The sequence below is a fragment of the Cupressus sempervirens genome, chromosome 5 (genome assembly GCF_028749045.1).
Source record: "Cupressus sempervirens isolate cs-2001-9-10 chromosome 5, ASM2874904v1, whole genome shotgun sequence".
Lineage (NCBI taxonomy): Eukaryota > Viridiplantae > Streptophyta > Pinopsida > Cupressales > Cupressaceae > Cupressus > Cupressus sempervirens.
In genome coordinates this window covers 420396981-420424428 of record NC_143122.1, presented here as the reverse complement: position 1 = coordinate 420424428, position 27448 = coordinate 420396981, and the positions used below count along the sequence as shown (strand labels likewise).

Below are 27448 nucleotides of genomic sequence, written 5' to 3'. Positions count from 1 at the left end.
CTAGGAACAAAGTGAAGTTTAGTGATCAACTTAGAAGGTACATAGGGAAAGAGAGAAATGTAGATCATCCTTTGAAGATAGAAATAAATCATCCTCCACCCATGTAGTTTGACTAGTTACACACTAAGTATGCATTTAATAGTAAAGATCATAGAATCTAAGCATTTGGCTTAAGAGAATGAGTTTACAATGAGTTTAAAAGAATACATTTCTATGAAGGACAAAGGGCTAGAAAAGGAATAACACAAAGGTGGGAATTACCCACATGTACCATTATACCATATTAAAATGGACACACTAATTTTTTAATACCTTTTAGTTCATATCCTTTATCTACCTTATGGACCAAGAATGGATTCATGCTCAATCACCTATTTCTCCTATTGTGCTCCATATTATCAACTTTCACTAATGCAGTCTTTGAGATCTCGGGGTCGTCTCCCTATAGGCCAACCCTAGAATAGGTTAACCTATTCCTTGATGATTTTAAATCCCAGGGATAGTTTTGTCTCAAGGTTTCAACTTTAATAATCATGTTGTCCTTTTTTTTTTGTTCCTAAAAATTAGTATAAATTAAGCCTAGGAATCTCATTTTCACATCCACAAATAATTAAGCTATTATCAGGAAACCACAAGACACCAACAAGTATTTAAGCAAGAATATTTTCATAAACCATTAAAGGCATTCAAAGTTTCAAGGATTCTTTGTGAGCATTTCCTCTTCAATATCTAACATTATTTTGGCCATCAAGGGAGGAGATCTACATTGAGAATTTCATCATTGATTCACATTTGCATCAATAGCTCCATGGTATAGTTTTGGTATAATTTCATTTGTGGAGATTTACCACATCCACACACTATACTACATTTGGTGCTAATTTCTAATGTTTTTTTGTCACACTAACCAACATTAGGCCATTGAAATACCAACTAATGGTGTCTTCATTGAATGGGCATCACAAAGTTTGATGTGAAGTGCAAAAATCTACATTCTAACACATCCTACTAGTCATTATAAATGCTTGGTCATCAAAATTTGGATGCCCTTGTCATCAGAATAGAATAAGGACAAGAAAATTTTGATGGAATTTTTACTAAAAAAGTTTTTGCTAGAAATCCAAAAATAGTGTAATCACAATATCCACAAAATGCAGTTAAGTAATTGCATCATTGAAAGTATGGCATCCTCGTCAAATGTTTCATCAATAGTCTATCAAAATTCTAATGGCATGAGATTCATCTCACCAACAAGGATACCATTACAATTATGGAATCCTCATAGGAAGAGCTATTGGAAATTATTCTAGTGTTGCCATAATTATGACAACCTATGCATGGTACTTTTGAGGAAGAAAGACGAGGCAACAAAATCACAATCCATATACATAGACACTAGATGGAGCTGAAAAATCACAATTTTTCATATCTATTAGAGGCGGGTAGTTTTTTTAGGTTATCAACCATTATAGACATCAAAATTATGACTCCTATAGGAAAGAGAATACCTCCAAAAATCTAGTAAATCAAAACAATGAAAAGACTAGAAGATACCTAATCAAAACAACTGTAAACTCCCTTATTAGAAAACCAACAAGGACTTTTGAACACCAATAATTTTTTGAATTTCCTCAACATATACAATCTTTAATTTTTTATATAAGAGTTTATAAGATAAGGTATATGCACACATGGTGAACATGCAGAGTTTCTAAAGAATTGTTGGGAGCTTTATCCAAGCCCAAATGCACCAGTAATGACTCTATAAAATTTGGATACCACTAGTACATTTGTGGCTGATTCATCTCCTAGTAATGCTTCAATGAATTATGCATGATCATCACATGTGAATATAACATCTTTGATCAACTCTTATATATTAGTGAAGGTTGTATATGTCAAAGATATTCAAATAAAGTTGGTGGTCCAAACTCCTTGGTGGTTCATAAATATGAAAGTTCTTAATGATTTTAATAACAAGTAATTTTTAAATCTATTTTAATTTTCTTTGTTGTTGATGGAATCATTTTCACCCATAAGAGTTGGAATTCTAATGCTTGTCATAGTTTATAACTGAGAAAACCTATAGACATTTCTAACAAACATATAAAGATGTATTGGAAATTATGTTTTTAAGCTTCTCCTATCATCCATACTTATGGATTGGGCTTTCAATTGTCTCAAACTTCCTCAACAGTTCAATGTGTGTGTGTGTGTGTGTGTGTGTGTGTGTGTGTGTGTGTGTGTGTTTATAGTGGAAGAAAAATCACCTGAGCAAAACCATTATTGATCTTTGAATTTGAACTAGGGCCTCCTCATGCATTGCCTCAAACCAAGAGATTGATGAAGTTAACATATGGAATGAGCATTCATAAATATTATATTTACAAAGTGCCCATAATCAAGTCCACATAGTGCATATCTCTTCTAGAAAATAGGCTTCTTGTGAATAGAATGACGATGAGATTTCCATGAGGAAAATCTTATAAATCAAGGTTCTCTTCTTTCCACTATCATAATATATAGAATGTTATACTAATTCCAAGAGGTTATGTCCTACAAAGCCCTATTGTCAATAAGAATCCTCCATAAACCATCTTTCTTAAGTACAAAAATAATATGAGAATCTCATAGTAAATTCAAATTAGTTATGAAACTTAAAAATTTAAAAGTCTCTAGATAGTTTTTCGTAAATATTTTTCTTACCAAGATTATCATAGTAAAAGACTTTCTTGTAAGATAAAGTAAGGTAAAAATTATAGCCCAAATATGGATTTGTACAACACAATTATCCACACATGCAACCAAAATTGGATGAGCACAATTATCCACACATGCAATGAACTACATAGCATTTTAAAGAAGCATAGCTCCCAAATCCTTTGCAAAGAGAACCACTCACTAGAAAAATAGATTGATTATTATATATAAAATAATGGAACCTTTGTTATAAAGAAAAGGAATAATCTAGTAGAAAAGAGCAACAGTACAACTATCTTAACTAAAATATGCACCTAAACAATAATTATTCCTAAGTAAAATTAAGCATTGAGTAAATAATAACTTACTCCAACACCACCCCTTAAGTGGAACTTAGGAAGAAGAATTATTATGAAAGATGAGTAAAATGTAAGATGGATCTTGACTAGATAACCATTTTGGTACCCATGTACAATGCAAATTCAATGAAATCTCTCACAACCAGAGAAAAGGAGAAAATCTCATAGGATCAAGCACATTACATCAATCACTAAATCAATTTCAAGCATGTGGATTGAGGTCCACCACTTATGTGATATAACTTTAAAGTTCATAGAAGATGGAAATTATTTAGCTAGCTCTTTGGTAATCAAAGTATGGTCCACTTTTCACATAATCTTTTGAATGGAGCTTGATGGGCACATGGAATATGATAGAACCCTAGATATTGTATCACTTATTAATAGAATTTATAACCATTCCAAAATACAAGGGTCCAAAAATATGAGGATTTTGAGTTGAAGGAGTTAAAAACCCTTATCAATATACTAACTCAACTAGCAAAGGATGTTGAACAATGAAAGTTGATGTAGCTACTAATCAAAGTGGACAAGGAGTACATCTTTGATATCATAGTAGATTAAAATAAATATTGCCGATAAGAAAACTTGCCTCAAGAAAAAAACATCTATCACTATTAGTATATACAATTAAAAATTGTCTAAAGAATGCCTTTCAATGCAAAATGATGTAGAAAAAATGTGTAAAGTGAACTAAAAAAACTTGCTAAAAAGAATAGAATCCACCAACAATTGATACGACAAAAAACATGGATATCTTTATTGCTAAATGAAAGTGTGCAAATGTATCACTGAAAAAGAATAGAGAATCTCCAAAGTATTAGACACAATAGGCCTAAATGCCTCAAGGTGAGTCCCAAAAGTCTTATTAGGAAGCCCATGAGTCAAACTATTTTGGGGGTTGTTAGATATTTGGGAGGGGGGATGAATAAGTTATAACTAGTTATCCTTCTGGTCCTTAAAACACCTTTCACCAACTTAACACTTTGAACTTTTTGTTCACTAGCTTGGTAAACAAATTAAACTTCACCATAACATTCAACTTAATCATTTCAATAAATTGTTAACTTTGTATACCGAGTATTAGAGTAGAATTCATGTATATATCGACTTGAAACAATAAATAGTAAACATGAGATGAACATGCAACAGAAATAACATCCACACAATTTGACACAAGTGATTAATATGGAAACCATGGAAAGGGAAAAACCACCTGGGATTAGTAACCCAAAATTTTCACTCTTCTGAAGTGAGCTCCATTAGAAGCTAGCCTTGCTAAAGGTTACATACACATTACTAATATGACCTTGTTAGAGGATTTACACCAAAGATCATCTAGACCTTATCACTCCTCAATATTTAGAGCGGTCTTCTCTAAAGTACTTGCAAACATTCAAACAATATTCACAATACAAATATATTTACAAATAAGATTCTTAAGTCTACTAGGTGATTTTTTTTTTGCTACAATGGTTAGAGAGTAACAAGGAAATGATTTTTTTGACATAGAAACTACTTTTTTTTATTAGATCTCCATTTCACTCATTCTCTTTCCTTTGTTTATCCTCTTTCTTCCTTCTTCTTTCTTATGGTTGATCCATCACATACACATCAACTTAACCATCCTCTTGCTTGATCTTCACACTGGAACTTTACTCAGTTATCCCTTGGCTATCTCCTTTAACATCAACTCAATCTACAACAATTAACTTCTCATTTATCCCTTTAATATAAAATTTATTTCTACTTCATCATATTATTCCATGTTTTTTTTCTTAATCATGATTAATTGATCTCCATCCAGCTCAGATTCATTGAATCTAGATACCTAGGTTTTAGGCCTTTACCTTGAACTTTGTACTTCATTTGAAATCATCAAATCTCCTTCATCAAATTTTCTTTGAATTTTTCTATCCATAGATCTCATAACTAACTTTGTGTTAGAAAGTGGAAGGCAAAGGCCTCTATGTGGGAGGTTTTGCAGAAAGGAAACATGATGACCTACATTGAGAGACTCCATGGGTATAAACTTCACATTATAGATTCCTTCTTTAAAATTTGGTTTGAAGATAGGGTCACTTTCCATGGGTTCAAGGTGAAATTGACTGAAGAATTTATTGTTGAGATTACTAGGATTCCAATGGAAGGGATTAACTTCAGCAAGGAGACTAGTATCTCCAATGCACCTTTCAAGAAATTTCCAAAGACAGGAGCTGAAGAGAAGAATTTGGAGAAAATTGGTGACTTTTATGAACTAAATCAAATAAAGGTTATTTGGAGGGATGTACTATCATGTATCTATGAGTACTTTATTCTTGATGGTAGGGCTAAGAGAGTCCATAAATTTCACTTTGTTTTCCTAAATCATTGTAGGCACAAAGATAGGATAACCTTTCCATTTTTTCTAAAATTATCTCTATGTCAAAGCCTATATGTTCATAGGAAGAAAGAATATTTTCTATGCTTCAAGAAGATTTAAGCTTATTGAAAACTTTTGCAAAAGTAAGGCTATAAAGCCCTCTTTAATTCTGGAGAAGAGGAAAGGGTTTGGTAATGTTCCCTACTTTAAGAGAATAAAGGTTGAAGAATGGACTAGTGATTGAAAGAAGGGTTCCAAATGGGAGAGGACTAAGAAAATTTTTGAGGAAATAATAGAGTCTAAGAATTATAATAATGATGAGAAAATAGAAATGAGGGAACTTAGTTCTAACTTGGACACTTACTCTAGGAGTAAAAGGGTGTCAACTGGTAAAGACAATGAAGTGGGAAGTAAGGATAGAAATATTAATTCAAATGTTGGGTTAGAAGCCTTTAGGGAGGATGAAGAAAAATAGAGTAATTAACCTTCTCATATGAAGAGAAATGCCAGTAAGGAGAAAAAGGAGGAGGATACTGGTAAGGAAATTGAAGATAAAAGCCCTATTGGTAAGGACAACAACTAAAGTAAAGAAGATAAAGAGGAGAGGATGAAGAATCTAGATATTAATACTGATACCTAGATCAATACTATGACAACTATGGTTGGTTCTAAGCCTAGGGTTGTGGTAGATGGGAGGGATGACTTTCAGGATGCTAAACTTTCCTTTCTTTACATTGCTAAGCTTAAAGCAAAGACTTCCCTTCAGGGTGATTCTTGGCTGTATAATGAAATTTTGGTTCTCAAGAAGAAATTAGGGTTATGCAAAAAGATTTTGATGCTAAATGCACTTAGAGAGCTCAGATGGAAGTGCAAATTGGTAACATTCCTAAAAATCTTAAAGAATATGAGTAGGATCTTTGTTATTTAATTAAGGAAAGTGATCAAAAAATGGAATAGGTCAGTTCAAGTCTATGTTTTATGGTGGCCAATCTAGGTAAGAAGAGTAATGAGGAGATAATGTCTCTTATTAATGCAAGGATGGGGAGTCTAGGAGGTCCTAGTAAGAGAACTAGGTAGAGCATAAGGAAAAAGGTTGATGAGGCTCCTATTTTTACTCTGGTTGACATAATCCAAAGTACTATAGAAGAAAGTAAAGAGGTGGTAGACATTATCAAAGAGTTGATGTAGGTGTTAGTTGTGGAGTAAGTGTGTTGGTTGATGCTCTAGGTAGTTTTTATGGTTTTTACTTTTTGCTTTCTAGCTTATTTAAACTCTAGGTTCCAGGTCCTTGTAAAATTTGGTTTTTTTTTATGGTTTAAACTTTTGGTTTCAAGTCCCTGTAAAACTTAGTTTCAATGTTTTAAACTTTAGGTTTCAAGTCCTTGTAAAACCTAGTGGTGCTTTAATGTTTATCTTTAGTTTCTGGTAAAGGGTTTCAGGTTCTTGTAAAACCTAGTGGTGCTTTAATGTTTATCTTTAGTTTCTAGTAAAGTGTTTCAGGTCCCTTCAAAACTTGCTTTTACCTTAATCTAAAAATTTTTGTTAGAAAGTAAAGTCCATCAAGATAATCGAGAAGGGGGGGATCAACTATCTAACTATTAAAACATTCATCAACCTTATTAATTCTTTAACATCTGAACAATATAATCAACAACCACAACAAGATACACATTTACAATAACACCAGATATGTTAACTAAGGAAATCCTTGATCAAAAAGAAAACCCTAGTGAGGATGGCACCCACAAAATAATGTACTAATATAAAAGTTCCTTATAAGAGGATGGACTCTATTAGGAGTCAATAAAATACATTTATCACATATTAGTCCTTGTTGGGATACTTTGAATCCCTTCTAGGAGATTCCAACCCTATTAGGAGTTGTAGAAGACAAATGGACCCATTATCTAAATAGCCTTAGGGGAAAGACTACTGAAATCATTGTCCAAATGATCTTTATATTATTCCTTGTAGAATAATAAAATGAAACTAAACTTCTCAACTTGAACTACTTCTCTATCCTCATGACTAGACCAAACCTTTTCTAATCTCAATACCAAATCACTAACTTCACATTAAATAATCCCTTGGATCTCTTACACACATTAACCAACTTTGCATTTCACTTCCTCAATATAATAGAATTCACTTCATTGTACACATATATCATCACAAGGAAACTAACCATCCTTTATACCGTATCCTCAAAAATAATTCCTTGAGTCAGCCTTGAGTCTTTCCCAATTAATTATAATAGGATCAATGAACCTCATTAAGATATTACAATTCTTTACACATTTTTGCAATTACAAAACACTGTTAGCTTATAGTCTTTACAACTTCTCACATGTGCGATCTCTAACCTTGTGCAAATGCTAATCTCAACATTAGGTTGTATACTAGCACTATCTAACTTCACTCATCACATTTCTATACATGTTAAGAGATATAATCTAAACATCGGTGACCACTTTTCAAGAACCCTATCAGTACATCGTCCTCTATAATCCTTGAATAACTCTTGCATGTATTCAACTCTTTACACACACACTTGTCCATTTCATCAAGATACAACACAGAACATATCCTTAATTGTGCTTGACCTAATCATCAATACAAAGTCTGTATGACCTCATTCTCTATCTCCTACATTGCTAGTCTTTATAGAAACAATACTATGTTGATATCAATAAAAAACACAATCATGAATGCAACATATTAATTATTTTGACAATATCTAAGTGCTCTAGAAATTCTTAGGATACTTCCCAAGGAATACCATCAACATTCATGCTAATAGTTTGTTGTTATCCTTAAAACTTCTCGAACAATATATATCTTCATCAAATGTCATCCTCAAATCAATTCTCTTCCAAAATATCATTTTTTACCTTGGTTAATATTATACTTCACTCAGTCAACATTACTCTCGATTAACTTTATTATTTCTTGATTACTTTACATGCACTCAGTGATAACCATAGTAGCTCAGTTAATAAGCTTCTTCATTCACAAACTAAAATTCCTTCCACTTCACACCTTGCTTACACATGCTTTCAACACCTGATCAAATCAACATTATATTGTCAAAGTATAGCTCATGAAATGCCCATTGAAATCCATACACTTATCAATACTTTCTTCAAATCCTCTTCATCAATCAAATGATATGATATTCTATTGAATTCTCATAATGTATTGCCAATCAGGTTTGACATCAATGACAACATAAAAACTAATATGACTCTCTTACACACTTTATAAAAATTATGAGTTGGAACTAACAATCTCTTCCTTTGGAATTTATGGAAATACATTATTACATATTATTATATTAGGAAATAATACCATCAAACATAAATAAATATCTTCATCTCTGACTTCATTAGGTTCTCTACAACTTCATCAGGTACTCTTTCTTGTTATGCAACTACTCCGTTTTGCACAATCTCCTTTATTGCTACTCTTCCTTTACTTATTTCTCCCCCTTTGGTTGATAGGTTTTTTCATACTCCACCTTTGACCATACAAAATTTACTCCCTTAACTCATTCCATTTCTATAATTGTTACTTTCTCCCTTTTCACTAACTCTCTCCCTCATAAGCAATCCTTCCCTCATAAGTAATCTCTCCTTCGTAGGCAATCACTCCCCCTTTGAAAATAATGTCAAAGGTAACTATACTTATAAATCCTTGTAGTTATACATTTTACCTCACATGTAATAATTGCATCTTCTACATTACATTCATTCTTACAACTCTAGGAAGTGTCCCAAAAGAGAAAATTCCTACATCAACTCCATAAAGATATTCTAATCATCCATGAACTGACACAACATGTATATTTCACTTAGTGAATATTGGATAGGGGAATGATCCCTAATTTACCTCTTTGATACTCAAAAAAATCCTTAGGAAATGGCTTTGTGAATGTATATGCTATTTGCTTCTTTGATTTCACATACTCCAATCTAACTTGTTTTTCTTGAACTTGCATTTTCAAGTAGTCATACTTGATAGATATGCTCTTTGTTTGTCATGCATCATGGGATTCTTTGATATGTTAATAGAACCATTATTGCCACAATAGATAGTAATAGGTTATGTGACTTCCTCTTGCATACCTTCCAATAGTTGTTTGATCCATACAATGTTTGAACAGTTAATTATAGTAGCAACATACTTGGCTTCAATAGGAGATTTTGAGATAAAAATGTACTTCTTACATATCCATGTTACTAATATTTCTTCTAAAAAGAAGGCTTCATCACTTCTACACTTTATGTTATCAACATTTCCTACTTAATCAATATCATTCTTTCTTGTATCATAAACCATATTCTTTTGTTTCTTTCAAATATTTGAATATTCTCTTTATTGTAGTTATATGTGTCTCCTTAGGATTGGTTGAAAATCGTTTTGCTATACCAACTACATATGTGATATAGGGTCTTTTATGAACTACATATTGCAACTTTCCAATCATAGATCTACACAATATCTCATTCACTTCTATCAAGTTGTCTTCCTTAGAAAATTTACATCTTGTGACCATAGGGGTTCCAAATTGCCTTGACTCATCCATGTTGAATGTTTTCAATATCTCCTTGATGTATTTGGATTGCATAACATATAATTTTCATTTTTCTTGATGAACTTGTAAAGCAATAAATAACTTTACCTCTATAATCTTGCTTCTATACCAACTACATATGCAATATAAGGTCTTCTATAAAATACATATTGTAACTTTCCAATCGTAGATCTGCACAATATTTCATTCACTTCTATTGAGTTGTCTTCCTTAGAAAATTTACATACAATGACCATAGGGGTTCCAAATGACCTTGACTCATCCATGTCAAAAAAATTTAGTATCTCCTTGATGTAGTTGGATTGAGTAACATATATTTTTCCTTTTTTCTTGATGAACTTGTAAACCAATAAATAACTTTACCTCACCAAACATAAACACTTGAAATTATTTATTTATCTAATTAGAAAATAACTTACACAACAATTCATTTCGTTCAAATATAATGTCATCAACAAATATTTTTGCTATCAATACCTTATTCTCAATTTCACTATCTAAGTATAGGTTATTGTTATCACTAGTTCTAACAAATCCAATTATGATCAAATAAGAATGCAATCTTTCATACTACGCTCTCAATGCTTGTTTGAATCCACATAAGGCTTTATTCAATTTTCATACCATCTCTCCTTGATCTAGTTCCACAAATCCTTTAGGTTGATCAATGTAGACCCCTTCTTCTAGAATTCTATTCAGAAATGTGGACTTGACATCCACTTGGTAGACCTTGAATCTTTTAAATGGAAAATATTTCAATGGTGTTTTCACTCTATCCAAACTTGCAACGTGTGAAAATTTTTCTCCATAATCAATTCCTTTTTCTTGTGTATAACCTTTACACATAAGTTTGACCTTGTTTCTTACAACCTCTCCTTTTTCATTCAATTTTTTTCCTAAAAAAATCCACTTTTTATAATCACATTCTTATCTTTGGCTCTCAGTACCAATATCCATGTATTTTTCTTCTCAATATGATCTATCTCTTCATTCATTGCATTGATCCAATCTTCATTCTCAAGTGCATCTTTTCTAGTTCTAAGCTCAAACTCATAAATCAAACATGTATTTTCTGTCAACTTACTTCTCTTCATGAAACCAAAACTTTTAGCTCCCATTATTTGAGTATGTGAATGGTTCCTTCTAACATACTTTTCTAAAATAGGACCAGTCCTTCATTCTTTAGTATTATCAACACTTGATTGTAGCTCAACATTTTACTTGGGGTACTCTATATGTGGCTTGGTTACTTTAGGTTGTTTCTTTATTACTCCTTTTTATCATTTGAATTCTCTTTGTTGTTTTCTAGTGTACCATTGCATTCACTTGGTCATGTCCATAAGTACAATATTGGGTGCATAATCTTGTACATAAAAAATCTATTGTAATCTTCAGGTACTTTCTTGCTCTCCTCATTGTTCTTATTTGTAAACTCATCAATTCTTACATTTTCACTTTCAACCATAGTGTTAGTCACTTTATATATATATATATATATATATATATATATATATATATATATATATATATATATATATATATATATATATGATTTACTCCTAGTAGATTATCTCAAGAATATCCCTTCATTTCCTTTTGAATCAAATTTCCATTTCAAGAATCCTTATGAATATAACACGTACTTCCAATTATTTTAAAAATAACTTAGATTCATTGTGTGTCCATACTAGAGTTCATATGGTGCCTTCTTTGTGCCTTTTTTTCAACTAAACTTAGTTGAGGGTGTATATAGTAGTGCCTATAGCTTCTTTCCAAAACTTTTTTGAAACTCCTTTCTCAATCGACAATATTCTAGCACAATCAACAATAACTTTTTTTGTTCTCTCTACAATACCATTGTAGTTTGAAGTTCTTGGTGTAGATACTTTCCTTTTAATTCCATGCTCAATACAAAAGTTAGTATATTCATCAAACATGAACTCCTCACCTCTATCAAATCTTAAATATTTTAACTACTTACCAGCTTCTTTTTCCACCCTTTCTATATACCATTTGAGCATTTGAAATACATTGGATTTAACTTTTAAAAACATCATAGTCATCATCCTTGAATAATCATCAACAATAGACTTAATTGTATATCACTATAGTAACATTCAACTTTCATTGGACCAAAAATATTAGTATGAACCAATTCTAATATGTCATTAGATGTGTGTGACTTGCTTAAGAAACTTGATATAGTAATCTTATCAAGTTGACATTCTTTACACATAGCATTATCAAGTTTATGCAAGTTTGGTATGCCTCTCACTTTCTTCTTCCTACTCACTTAAATAATATTATCAAAATTTACATGATAAAGTCTCTTATGCCATAACCATACATATTCAACTTTATAAAATAGGCATGTACTTATAGTATATTTCAAGTAAAATGATTACCTCTAGTTTCTTCTCCAATGCCAATAAATTTTCCATTAACATCAAATATTTTCACCTTTATGATCATAAAATCCAATCAGTGACATGTATTTAGTTGTGTGATAATCAACAAGTTGTATTTTAGACTTTGAAACTAACAAGCATCATCACATCTAATCTTGTCATTCAACAGCAGTGAACCTCTACCTTTGATAGGACATGAAACATCATTTCCAAGATTAAAAGATCTAGCATCATGCTCTTATAATTTGTCAAACTTGTCAATACCACTAGTCATGTGACATGAACACTGACTATCAATAATCCAAGTATAAATTTTACTAACATGATATATAAGGGTTTTTTCTTCTTCATATCTTTCCTCCTCTAAACTATTTTTTCATGGAAACATGTACAACTTCCTCACCTTCATGTTCATCATCTGATCCTGACTCGTTGTGTTCTTCCTCAAAAATGTAATTTGACGTAATGTGGGGAGAGATGAATAACTAGGGCCAAAGGCACATCCAACTATCCAAACCACCTTGCAAGAGTTAACATAGTGGAAACACAACACACAAAACAATAACCAAAGGAGAAAAAAGAGAAGACACTTATTGATTCATCAAATAATAAACATACATGCCTAGCTATAAGGCCTTTGGGTTATAGCCAAAATATATTCAAGATTAAAGATCCAACATCAAATTTCTAGCTCCAAATACATATGCAACAAACTTTCCAAACTTTCACATTCTGCTCCATAATCCCTCAAAACTTCCCTAACTCTAAGCCTAAACACTCTATATATACTTGGCAAAATGACTTATAGATTATTCTAGAACATTACGTAAGAGGAAGGCCAACCCAAAAATGGTTTGGATACATCCCAAGAAAAGATATTAGCACAAATATCATGACCAAAATAAATCCTAGAAGTTATCTTGTAGAAATCACATCTAAATGTTGACACTCGACATAAGAAAGAAAACCCAGCACATGAAGAGTCACTCAGCATACACTAGGTAACTTGGCACATGAAGAGTCACTTGGCATACATTGTGTAACTTAGCACATGAAAGAATACTTGCTCAACACTAGATTGTTGCAGTAACTTGATATCAACTAGAGCTATAGTAACTTGGCATCCATTAGAGCTATAGTAACTCAACATCCACTAGAGCTACAATAACTTGGCATCCATTAGAGCTACAATAACTCAATATCCATTAGAGCTATAGTAACTTGGCATCCACTAGAGCTACAGTAACTTGGCATCTATTAGAGCTATAGTAACTTGGCATTCACTAGAGCTATAATAACTCTGCACCCATTAGAGCTATAGTAACTCTACACCCATTAGAGCTATAGTAACTTTGCACCCATTAGAGCTATAGTAACTCAGAATCCATTAGAGCTATAGTAACTCGACATCAACATGCAAAATGAACAAAAATGAGTAGGATAACAAGGAAACCCAAAATACTCCAGCATCATACAACTAGGGTTGAAAGAAATGATTCTCTTGAATCATTAAGATGTCACAATCTAAGTTGAATCTAAATCAAATTGAGAAATCCATGAAGCATCTTAATTAGGCCTATTCTTCCACTTCACCAAATATTCATAGTAATCTTTTCCTCTTGTGCTCTTGCCAACTCTTTGATCCAATCTCTATTCAACTTCTTGAATTTGCTTCTTAGGATAACCTTCTGATACAACAACTTCATCATCTAACTCATGATACTTATACAAATCAGCAATATTGAATATAGGGGATATGTCCATGTCATTAGGTAACTCAACTTCACAATCATTACTACTATCAAACTTCTTCAAGATCTTACAAGGTCCAAAGTTCTTCATCTTCAGCTTACTATATGTTCCAATAGGAAATCTTCCTTTCTTTAAATGAATCACACCTCATCACCAACTTCAGAATCATGATGTCTTTTAGATTTATTAGCATTTTCCTTATACTTCTAATTACTTTGTTCCAACCTCAACTTCACTTCCTTATGCAAAGACTCCATAAAATCAGCAAATTCTTCTCCTGCAACACTTCTCTTTTCTTCACCAGCAACATTTCTCAAATCTGATATACCTCTAGGCTACATTCTAGTAATAATCTCAAAAGATGTTTTCCCTATACTCCTATTCATAGAATTGTTATATGCAAACTCAACTTGTGCCAACACTACTTCCTAATGGGGACACAACCCAAGCACCAAATGGACACAATAGGAAAGGGAAAACTTTATTAACTATGAAAATATGCTAGTACACTTAGTGCAGAGAAAATAGACTCCAAAACATGCCCTATGGGCTTAAAATAGCATAAATTTAGAAATAATTTCTTCTCCCAGTACCTTGTCTCAAACTCCACTCCAAACTTCCTTTTACAATGCTAGAAATGTCCTTAAATAGATCCGAAAGGGTTAAGGATTAGGAATACATTCTAGAAAGTGCTAGTTGGCATCCACCACCAAGATGGAAGGCTCTATAAGTCACTTTAGAAGTTGGTACAAAATTAGATGAATCCAAAAATGGTAGCCAAAATTTTGGGAGGCATAACTTTTGAACCGTAACTCCAATCGACGAACCGTTTACATTTTCAAAAAGTTCTCAGAGTGTTCTATAGCCCTGTGGATCAGCTTTGCTAGTCCCCCAATTTTCAGCCCTATATGAGGTCATTTAATGCCTCAAATTTTATTTTGAAGCATTCTTAGGAGGTCTCCAAAAATCAAAAAATTGCGATAACTTTCAAATCGTGCAGCCTTTTGACTTGATTCTTTTTCTGGAATGTTCTAAATTACAATTTTAATCCTTCCATTGATTTACACCTTCTAATTCACCATAATTATGGCTCAATTAACATAGTCCTATTTTTTTGCATTTACATGTATCCCAAGGTGCTTAAATACTCTAACCTAGAACACTAATAGTGGAACTATGAGAGTTGGAACCTTTATTTGACCCAAATGTGTATCCAGAAATGAAAACACATAAAACAAAAACTATGTCTAGGTACATTTTTTGGGTGACACAGGATGCTCCTGCATCACTTCCCAATTACTTCGCTTATCTCCAACTAAACATCTCAACAAATTACTCAAGCTTCTATTCAAAACCTCTATCTATCCATCTATCTATGGATGGAATGTAGAACTAAACTTCAACTTAGTACCCATCTTCTTCAACAAAATCTTCCAAAAATAACCAACAAACTTACTATCTTTGTCAAAAATAATACTTCTTGGTAATCCATGCAATCTTACAATCTTTTTAAAGAAAAGTCAGCAACATGCTCATCATCTAATGTCTTTTTACATGGTATAAAATGAGCCATCTTAGAAAATCTATCCACCACAACAAATATAGAATCATACCCCTTCACTATCTTAGGTAATCCAAAAACAAATCCATACTGATGTCACTCCAAAGTTTCTCAGGAATAGTAATAGGTGTATAAAAACTAGTATTTTGAATCACTCCTTTTGCAATTTGACAAAATCCACAACTCTTTACAAGTTTTTGAACATCCTTATACATTTGTGGTCAACAATACTTATCTTTTAGCAAACTCAATGTCTTATCAATTCCAAAATGTCCAACCAATCCACCATTATGCTTTTCCTTAATCAGATTCAACCTCATAGAACTTCTAGAAATACAAAACTAAATACCTTTGAATAACATACCTTCTTCAATAAAATACTCATCATACTTACTTATGTGATCTATTATATTTGGTGCTCTACACTCTCTTCACACCTCATAAAAATTAGGATCAACATCATACAACTCTTTCATTTCATCAAAACCAAGAACTTCAACATTTATTTCAGTCAACAAAGAATTTCATCTACTCAATGCATCAACAACTCTATTAGTAACTCCACTCTTATGCTTGATGACAAATGTAAAATTCTACAAATACTCAACCCACTTCATATGTCTCTAATTCAATTTTTTTTTTATTTCTTGAGTATTGTAAGGCTTTATGATCAGTATACAATACAAAATCCTTAGGAATTAAATAATGTCTCCACTTCTTCAAGGCTTGAACAATAGCATAAAACTCTTGATCATACATAGAATACTTCCTTTTAGCATTATTCAACTTCTCACTAAAGAAAGCAATAGGTTTACCTTCTTGACTCAATACATCTCCTATTGCACTACCACTTGCATTACATTCAACTTGAAATACCTTGTTGAAATCAAGAAAAACCAATACAAGTAACTCAACAACATTTTGTTTCAAAGTCTCAAAACTCTTAATAGCTCCATGTGTCCACTTGAATTCCTTTTTATCTCCCCTCATTATCTCAGTCATATCATTACAAACAAAACTAAAATTTCTTATGAACTTTCTATAGAAACAAGCCAGGCCATGAAATGATCTTACCTCATCCACACTCTTAGGTGTAGGCCATTCCAAAATTGATTTTACCTTCTTAGGATCCATATTCAATCCATCAGCTGAAATCACAAATCCCAAATACACAATCTCCTCTGGCATAAAAGAACACTTTTTCAGATTAATCAATAACTTTTCCTCTTTCAACCTTTGCAATACTTGTCTAATATGCTTAAGATGTTCTTCCTTAGTCTTACTAAATATCATAATATCATCCAAATCAACAATCACAAACTTACCCAAGAATCTTTTTAGAACTTTATTCATCAACCTCATGAAAGTACTAGGTGCATTAGTCAAACCAAAAGGCATAACCAACCATTCATACAAACCATCTTTTGTCTTGAAAGTTGTCTTCCATTCATCATCTTCTCTGATTTTGATCTAATGATAGCCACTCTACAAATCAATCTTTGTAAAATACTTTTCTCCACTCAAACAATCTATTATGTCATCCATCCTTGGCATAAGAAACTTATATTTCGCTATGATCTTCTTAATAGCTTTGGAATCAATACATATTCTCTCTTGTCCATTCTTTTTAGGTCCTAATACAATAGGTACAACACATGGACTCAAGCTTTCTCTGATCAAACCTTTCTACAACAACTCATGCACTTATCTATAAAGTTCTCCATTCTCTGTAGGTGTCAATCTATATGGTGCTTTGTTCAAAAAACTAGCTCCAAGAATTAGATCCATATAATGACTTATAATTCTCACTGGAGGTAAACCATCAGGTATATCCTCTACAACAATCTCTTTATACTCATTCAACAATCCTATAATTTCTTCTGGTACTTGGTCAATACTACCAGCTATCACTCAGTCACCATTGATTGGCACTTGGTTAACACTTTTTTTTGGCACTTGGTTATTGTTGACACAACTTAGTTTCTTTGTAATTATAGCAAAAAAAATTTGATTTTTTTTCATTTCCTTTTCAAATTGTCTCCCATTAACTATGCAAATTTTTATAGCAATATAATTAACCTCATCTGGACTTTTGATCAAAGGCAACAATATAGGTTTCTCATCACTTCCCTTATTATATAAGGTTCTTCTCACCATCAGATTTTCTCTAGCCTCATTTCCACTTGGTGAACCCTCATCATCTCCTTGAATCAAAACATTTCTCATACCTTTCTCACTTTCAAAAGATCTACATTCAAAAGATTTATACCCTTCTTTACCACATCTAAAACAATTCCCATGGAAACCACCGCTAGAATAAGAATTACCTCTTCTCAGTAAGATCCAATACCTCCTCGGTATAAACTTCCACCTCTCTACTTAGTCTTGTCTTTATCATCATTATTCCATTCATAATCTTGCACAAAATTGTCAGATCTACCACTTTCTCCATAAGATCTACCTCTGCCTCTTTGGAATCTACCACCTCTACCTCTTTCTCTTTGTTCATGCTTCTTTGTCAAGATCTCCTTAGCTTTCAAGGTATATTGATATGCTTCTTCCACACTTTCTAACTTCACAAAAATTATTTCATCTTGAATTCCAAATTTAAATCCATTTATGTACCTTACAATTTTCTCAATATCATCATCCATATGTCTAGATTTGATGTCCAATCTATAGAATTCCTCACTATACTCTTTCATAGTCATGTCCTTTTGCCTCAAATTTTGCAACTTTCTCAACAAGCTAACTTGGCAATTAGTAGGAAGAAATTTGTTCTTTACCTTTTTTACCATCTTCTACCAAGTTCTGATCATCTCCTTTCCTCTTGTTTGTCTATCAATTTGTAAATGCTCCCACCATGGTGAAGCATGAGCTTTCAATCTAGTAATTGCAATCTTCACCTTCTTATTATTAGGAGTGTTTTCATACTCAAAAAACTTATTCATATCTAAGATCTAATATAACATAGCATTGGTATCCAATTTGCCATCATAAGGAACAAATTCTATAGTAGGCTTTGAATTTTTTTGAGATAACATTCTCAACAATGTTGCTTCATCTTGGTCTTGTTCAGGTTCTGGATTAGGGTTTGGTGATACTACTTCATCATCATTTACATCATTAAGATGTACTCATCTCGTTTGGGCTATCTCCATAGCATCTAATCTGGCTGCAATGTGTCTCAACATATTCAATATTGCATTATCAACATTTCCTTTACCTTGAACCATCTTTTCAAATTAGGTTCCTCCAAGATCATAACTATTTGCAAGTTATAGGTCAAATCCACAGATCTGCAACCCTACAAACCAATTCACTCAAGGTTCTACATGATCCAATCACCACAAGGATGAACCTCAAGCTCTGATACCACTTGACATTGGGAGAGATGAATAACTAGGGCCAAAGGCACATCTAGCTATCCAAACCACCTTGCAAGAGTTAACATAGTGGAAACAAAACATGTTGAATAGCAACCAAAGGAGGAAAAAGAGAAAACACTCACTAGTACATTTGAGGTCATTTTTCAACCTTTATTGGTCAAAATTTTTGATCAAATTTCAACCAAATTCAACCAAATTCAATCAATCCATTGGTCAAAAATTTTCTCGTCAAAATTTTGACTCCCAGGTTGGTCAAAAATTGCACAGAAGTGTTGGTCAATTTCTACCAAGCATTGGTCAAAATTTTGACCAATGCTTGGTAGAAAACTCCAACCATTGGTTGAAATTTTGACCAATGCTTGGTAGAAAACTCCAAGCATTGGTCAAAATTTTGACCAACGCTTGGTCAAAAAAATTTGAAGCTCACACTTGTTGAGGTCCACTTTAGCAATGGCACTTCCTATGAAATTGCTATCTAAAACCTTTCTAATGAGATATTGTATTATGAGCTCTTCATCAGTGGGATGGAACATGAATCTAGGAGGCAGTTGTGCATCACCCATATCATGACTGTAACTAAAGTTAAGAGCCTCTATTATTGAATTCTCTTCCCTATCACCCATATTTTGATATGGGTGATGCACAACTGCCTCTTGGATTCATGTTCTATATGGGTGATAGGGAAGATAATTCAATAATAGAGGCTCTTAACTTTAGTTATAGTCATGATATGGGTGATGCACAACTGCCTCTTGGATTCACATTCCATCCCACTAATGAAGAGCTCACAACACATTATCTCATTAGAAAGGTTTTAGACAAAAATTTCACAAGAAGGGCCATTGCTGAAGTGGACCTCACCAAGTGTGAGCCTCAGGGAGGGTTCAATTCCCTCCTTTATTATTCACATTGTTCTAAACATAACAAAAATTAGTCTAGATTAAACCATTTAAGTTTCGTAGCAACATGGGCATTACAGTAGAGGATCTGAAATGCCTTTCCCTCAAATCTAAAAACCAATAATTATCTCATAATGGAAACATTTATACCAACTTGGTTTGTATCTCAATTATAAGCAAACCATCCAACATTCTTTCTAATGGCAAGCTTTGATAGTATCAAGGGCATAATGAAGCACTTTGTAGCAATCACAAAGGAAATCTTCCAATTTTCCATATACCTGTTCAAACTTAGATATATCTTGCTGATCTAACAACATCCCATCATTAAAAGTGCCAAAAAGGAATGCAAACATTTGTAGATCAGCATAAGATCCATAATACTGAAATATACTTGTAATATGTACTTGGAGATGATGCATATAACCTCTATCTGCAAGAGTCATTCTATGAAAATTCCTACAAAAATAACAAAGTTCCAGATACAAACAAACAATAATGTGCTACTCATCTTGCATCCTATGCCTTCCCACACCTGAGATATTAATATCTTTAATTTATGAAACAATAAATGCTGCCACCAGAATCTCTTCAAATTCTCAAGATACCAACTAGCACCTTGTATAATATTTCTGTAGTTTGATTCTCATTCAGCCACCTCAAGCTACAAGAGCCTCTTCTCATATAAAAATAATTATGCGTTTAAAAAATTAAGTTATGCCTCTCAAAGCCTTATTCTATTCCAGCCTATGACAGCCTCATGATCACATATCTGTATGCCATAGAGATGTGTTAAGGAGACATCATACTAAGATAGCTCTATAGTCTACTACTCAAACCCCAGTAAGCTCTCACAAACAAAAGATTAGACTTCACTATTAGAGACTAAAATTTTATAGTAGAAAATCTGAAAATTATACTTATAGTTTAATAATAGGATGAGCCATTGCCACGTAAGTATCCACCACCAAAGCCATGAATCCCACAACCAAAGCATAGAATGGATACAACAAGAAAGGGAAAATTTTATTCACTATGTAAATATGCTAATACATTAAGTACAGAGAAAATAGACTTCAAAACATGCCCTAAGAGCTTACAATATCATAAATCTAGGGATAAATTCTTCTCCCAGTATCTTCTCTCAAACTCCACTCCGAACTGCCTTTTACAATACCAAAAATGTTCTTAAATAGATCCCGAAGGCTTAAGGATTAGGAATACATTCTAGAAAGTACTAGTTGGCATCCACCGACCAAATAGAAGGCTCTAGAAGTCATAGTAGAAGTCGGCACAAATCTAGAAGAATCCAAAAATAGTAACCGAACTTTTGGAAGGCATAACTTTTGAACTGTAGCTCCGATTGACAAACCGTTTACATTTTTTAAAATCTCTTGAAGCGCTCTATAGCCCTATGGACTAGCTTCACTCATCTCTCATTTTTTAGCCCTTTTCAAGGTCATTTAATGCCCCTAACCTGAATTTGAAGCATTCGTATGAGGTCTCCAAAAACTAAAACATTGCAATAACTTTCAAATCGTGGGGCCTTTCCACCTGATTCTTTTTCTTGAATGCTCTAAATTAAAATTACAATCTTCTAACCAATTTACACATTCTATTTCACCAAAATGAGGGCTCAATTACATACTCCTATTTTTTTGGCATTTACACATATCCCAAGGTGTTCAAATACTCTATTCACCAAAATGAGGGCTCGATTACATACTCCTATTCTAGTTCATTCTAGTTCACCAAAATGAGGTGTTTTCATTCTAGATCACCAAAATGAGGGCTCAATTACATACTCCTATTTTTTTGGCATTTACACATATCCCAAGGTGTTCAAATACTCTGTCCTAGAACACTGATAGTGGAACTATGAGAGTTGGAACCTTTATTTGACCCAAATGAGTATCCAAAAATGAAAACACATGAAACAGAAACTAAGTTTGAGTAAATTTTTTGGTTGACACAGGATTGCCCTTATACCTATGGATGCTCCTGCATCAGACACCCAAGGTAGATTGAAAAGTGACCCTGTCACTTTATGAATGGTAGAGGAAATCCCAAATGGGAAACCTCAGCTGCTAAAATGCAAGTTGAGTCCTCTATTAGCCATCCTTTCCACTTGACCAAATACTCTTCATACTGCCTATTTCTGGTACTCCTACCCACACGACTATCCAAAATCTCCTCTATCTCCTCCTTCTTAGAAGTAGGAATTGGACATGGCTCTAACATCAACTCCTCATCTACACCATCATCATGATACTCTGTTAAGTCTGCAATGTTGAAAATAGGATAAATGTGAATTCCATTTGGAAACTCCACCTCATATGCATTTCCTAAGTCATGTTTCTTATGAATTTTGCAGGGACCAAATTTCTTCATTTTCAGCTTGTTGTAAGTACCAGCTGGAAATCTTTCTTTTCGTAAGTGTACCATGACTATATCCCCTACTTGGAATTCTTTATGTCTTCTCCTTTGATTAGCCCTATCTTTATACTCTTGATTCATCTTGGTAATGTGTGCCTAAACCTCCTCATGTAGATGCTTGATATGTTCATCAAATTCTTCAACTTCAACACTTGTCATCTCCCCTTGCTCTATCTTCCTCAACTCTAGTGCAGTCCTTGGGCTACTTCCATATACAATTTGGAATGGTGATTTACTTGTACTCTTATTTATAGAGTTATTGTAAGAAAACTTTTCTTGTGGTAGAATCAAATCCCATCCCTTGGGCTTATCCCCAACTAAACATCTTAGCAAATTGCCCAGACTTCTATTTACCACTTCTCTTTGGCCATCAGTCTGCAGGTGATGTGTGGAACTAAATCTCAAGTCTGTTCTCAACTTTTTCCATAATGTTCTCTAGAAATACCTTACAAATTTAGTATCTCTGTCAAAAACTATACTCCTTGGAAGACCATGTAGTCTTACCACCTATCTGAAAAACAAGTTTGCAATATGGAAAACATCATGAGTTTTGTGGCATGGAATGAAATGTGCCATTTTGGAGAACCTAGCAACCACCACAAATACTGAATCATTACCCCTTTGCATCCTCGAAAATCCAAGAACAAAATCCATACTTATGTCCTCCCATGGCTTTGATGGAACAGGCAATGGCTAATATAGTCCAGTATTGTGACTAAATCCCTTGGCCACTTGACAAATCTGACAACTCTATACAAACTTCTTCACATCCTGTCAAATCTGAGGCCAAAAATAATGTTCTCTAAGAATGGCAATGGTCTTATCTCAACCAAAATGTCCTACCATCCCTCCATTGTGTTTGTCCTTAATTAGATTTTCCCTCATGGAACTCCTTGGAATGCATAATTGATTTCCCTTGAACAACATACCATCCTAAATCAGATAGTCTAACCACTTAGTTCTATCTATAGCAACAGGCTCCTTACAAGCTTTCCATGCTTCAGAAAAATCAAGATCCTCAGGGTACAAATTCTTGAGTTCATCAAACCCAACTACTTCAACCTACATTATTGTAAGCAAAAACTATCTCCTACTTAGTGCATTTGCAACCCTATTAGATTTTCCACTTCTATGCTTCAACACAAATGTATAGCTTTGCAATAACTCTACCCACTTCATATGCCTCTGATTCAATTTACCTTGGCTATTTAGGTACTATAATCCCTGATGATCAGTATACAAAACAAATTCCTTTTGCAATAAATAATGCCTCTTTTTTTTAAGCCCTGAACTATTGTATAGAACTCTTGATCATAAATAGAATACTTCTTTTTTGCATCATTCAAATTTTCACTAAAATATGCAATAGGCTTACCTTCTTGGCTTAATACAGCCCCAATAGCACTACCACTAGCATCACAATCCACCTAGAACACCTTTCTAAAATTTGGAAGTGCTAACATAGGTTGTTCTGTCACCTTCTTCTTCAGCAATTCAAAACTTCTCGCAGTTGCCATAGTTCGTTTGAACTCTTTTCTATCTCCTCTTATTGTGTCAGTCAAGGGTGCACATATGCCATTGAAATTCTTAATGAACTTCCTGTAAAAACTAACCAAACCATGAAATGATCTTACCTCAGTAGCAGACCTTGGAGTAGGCCATTCCAAGATGGCTTTTACCTTCTCTGGATCCATTTTGAGACCTTCAGGTGATATAACAAACCCCAAGTAGACTAATTCCCTTTTTGCAAAGATACACTTCTTCAAATTAATTAATAGTTTCTCTTCCCTTAACCTTTCAAGGACACTACGAATATGCAATAAATGTTCTTCCAAAGTCTTGTAGAAAATTAAAATATCATCCAAATAGACAATAACAAATTTTCCCAACAACTTCTTAAGTACCTCATTCATAAGCCGCATGAAGGTGCTCAGGGCGTTCGTCAATCCAAAGGGCATGACTAACCACTCATAAAGACCCTCCTTGGTCTTAAAGGCTATTTTCCACTCATCTCCTTCTTGAATCCATATCTGATGATAACCACTCTTGAGATCTATCTTTGTGAAGTACTGAGCTCCACTCAAGCAGTCCATAAGATCATCCATTCTTGGTAAAGGAAACCAATACTTGATGGTTATCCTATTTATAGCTTGAGAGTATGTACACATCCTCCACTCTCCATCCTTCTTTGGTGTGAGTACTGCAGGTACTGCACATGGACTGAGGCTCTCCCGAATCAAGCCTTTCCTCAATAGCTCCTGAACCTGTCTATTTAACTCCTTAGTTTTAGTAGGAGTCATGCTATGAGCAGCCTTGTTAGGAAAACTAGCTCCTGGGATTAAATCTATCTGATGACTGATTTGCCTTACTAGTGGCAATCCTTCTAGAACATTATCCTAGATGATATCTCCAAACTCACCTAGTAAATCTAAAACTTCAAGTGGTATTTCACTACCACCTTCTTTATCTTTTCTAGGAATCAAAGCATAGCACATACGCTAATGTTTCATGCCATCTAAAAACTTCCTTCCATCAACAAGACAAATCCTAGCATTGCTACATACCTTTTCACCTTCCTTTTTCATGGGCTTCAATTTGTGGCGAACTCCATCCTTTGTTAGAGAGTATGTGTTTGCATGACCATCATGTACTGCATGCCTATCAAACTGCAATGGTCTTCCCAACAATAGATGGAAAACATCCATTGGAATAACATCAAAGAGAACTTCATCATGGTAACTCCCAATTTTGAATTTCACTAAACATTGTTCACTTACGAGGACCTGATGATCATCTTTCACCCAAGCAATTTGATAGGGGTGGGGGTGTTTCTCCCTCTTGAGCTTCAGCTTAGAGACCATCTCCTCTGATACCAAGTTATCGGTGCTACCACCATCAATAATCACATCACAACATTTATCCTCACACTTGCATCTGGTACGGAACAAACTCCTCCTTTGTCCTGGTTCAATCTCACCACTTAGTAGGACCCTTTCATTTACTAAAGTCTCTCCTCTTTCTGCATCCTCTAAATGTGATGATTGTGCATCCTCATCCACATGAGCAACCCTAGCTTGACCCTCAGCTCTCTTATCTGTCCTTCCTTGTTGTTGAGGGCATTTAAAGGCATGATGACCTTCTTCATTGCAATGGAAATAGGTACCATGAAAGCCTCCTCTTCCTTGTCCACATCCTCTACCTCTTCCTCTCTGATTTCCAAAGTCTTGATCTTGGGAGCGATTGAAACCCTTGTTCCTCTAGTTCCTACTAGTACCCACATCTTCATTTTTCTTTTGAGTTCCATTTCAGCCTCTAGACAACCTACCACTACCCATTCCTCCTTGACCATGCCCTCTTTGTCTCCCTTCAAACATCTTATTTAGCTTCTCTTCAACTCATAGGGAAAACTGGTATGCCTCTTCAATGCTGGTCATTCTTACAAGACTTAATTCCTCCTAGATGCTAGGTCACAACCCAGTGATATAACAAGCAACCTTCTCCTTATTTGCTTCTACATGCCTTGCTCTAATCAGAAGTCAGTAAAACTCCTCTGTATATTCTTGGACTAATTTTCCTACTTGCTTTAACCCATGCATCTTCTTAAACAAATCAAGCTCATAATCAATAGGAATGCATTGCTTCTTCAATTTGTCCACCATAAGATCCCACCTTGTGATCTTCTCCTTTCCTCTTCTATTTCTTTCCAATTGAACCTCTTGCCACCAAATTTTGGCATGGCCTTTCAGTTTTGCCTTTGCAAACTTAACCCTATCTAGATCCATGATATCCTCATACTCAAAGTACTCTTCCACTTCATTGATCTAATCGATCAACTCATCTGGTTTCAAATTTCCTGAAAATACACCCACATCAATTGTAGGTCTATTTCCAAACTTATTAATGGTCCTAAAAAGCCTTTCCTCTTCCTGATTTAGAAATTCCTCATCAAATTCCCCTTTTGGTCCAATTTCTTCTTCTTCATTGTCTTCCTCACTTTCATCGCCTATGGCAACATTTGTTCCTTTACAGAGCTCCTCCTGCAATGCTTGTACCTGCCTTTGGAGAACTCTAACCTCCCCAGGATTAATAGCTCCAGCCCTTCCAGCACACTCTCTTCATGGAGGCATCTTCTTAACTCAAACCCTCAACCACACAATCCTGGTGCAAACTACCTCATAATCGGCGCTCTGTCTACACACTCACGAAAACCTGCTCTGATACCACTTGATGGGGACACAACCCAAGCATAGAATGGACACAAAAAGAAAGGGAAAATTTTATTCACTATGTAAATATGCTAATACATTTAGTAAAAAGAAAATAGACTTCAAAACATGCCCTAAGGGCTTACAATATCATAAATCTAGGGATAAATTCTTCTCCCAGCACCTTCTCTCAAACTCCACTCTGAACTGCCTTTTACAATACCAAAAATGTTCTTAAATAGACCCCAGAGGGTTAAGGATTAGGAATACATTCTAGAAAGTGCTAGTTGGCATCCACCGACCAAATAGAAGGCTCTAGAAGTTGCAGTAGAAGTCAGGAAAAATCTAGAAGAATCCAAAAACAGTAACCAAACTTCCAAGAAGCATAACTTTTGAACCGTAGCTCCGATTGACGAACCATTTACATTTTCAGAAATCTCTCAAAGTGCTCTATAGCCCTATGAGCCAGCTTCATTCATCCCCAATTTTTTGGCCCTTTTTGAGGTCATTTAATGCCCCTAACCTGACTTTGAAGCATTTGTAGGAGGTCTCCAAAAACAAAAAAATTGCAATAACTTTCAAATCGTGGGGCCTTTTGATCTGATTCTTTTTTTGGAATGCTCTAAATTACAATTACAATCTTTTGACCAATTTACACCTTCTAGTTCACCAAAATGAGGGCTCAATTACATACTCCTATTTTTTTGACATTTACACGTATCGCAAGGTGTTCAAATACTCTGTCCTAGAACACTGATAGTGGAACTATGAGAGTTGGAACCT

At 34.0% G+C, this 27448-nt stretch overlaps 1 pseudogene; it reads right to left on the bottom strand.

The window, feature by feature from the left end:
• The window catches only part of LOC149556573 (beta-galactosidase 5-like), a 188353-nt pseudogene that overhangs the window by 52252 nt on the left and 108653 nt on the right, over nt 1–27448 (bottom strand).